Source organism: Durio zibethinus, unplaced genomic scaffold (genome assembly GCF_047325235.1).
Source record: "Durio zibethinus cultivar Kanyao isolate XHJ-2024 unplaced genomic scaffold, ASM4732523v1 HiC_scaffold_390, whole genome shotgun sequence".
NCBI lineage: Eukaryota > Viridiplantae > Streptophyta > Magnoliopsida > Malvales > Malvaceae > Durio > Durio zibethinus.
Genome location: NW_028323013.1, coordinates 22501 through 22855, shown reverse-complemented (window position 1 = coordinate 22855; position 355 = coordinate 22501).

The following is a 355-nucleotide window of genomic DNA, read 5'->3' as shown; positions in this document are numbered from 1 at the left end:
TGGTGGTCGAGGTAAGCGCCCGCACCAGGGCCCAGCGTGTGCCGATGGTGGTCGAGGCTGCCGATGGTGGTCGAGGCAACCTGCCGCACCAGGGCCCAGCGTGTGCCGATGGTGCTCGAGGCAACCGACCGCACCAGGGCCGAGCGTGTGCCGATGGTGCTCGAGGCAAGCTGCCGCACCAGGGCCCAGCGTGTGCCGATGGTGGTCGAGGCAAGCGCCCGCACCAGGGCCCAGCGTGTGCCGATGGTGGTCGAGGCAACCTGTCGCACCAGGGCCCAGCGTGTGCCGATGCTGGTCGAGGCAAGCGCCCGCACCAGGGCCCAGCGTGTGCCGATGGTGGTCGAGGCAAGCGCCC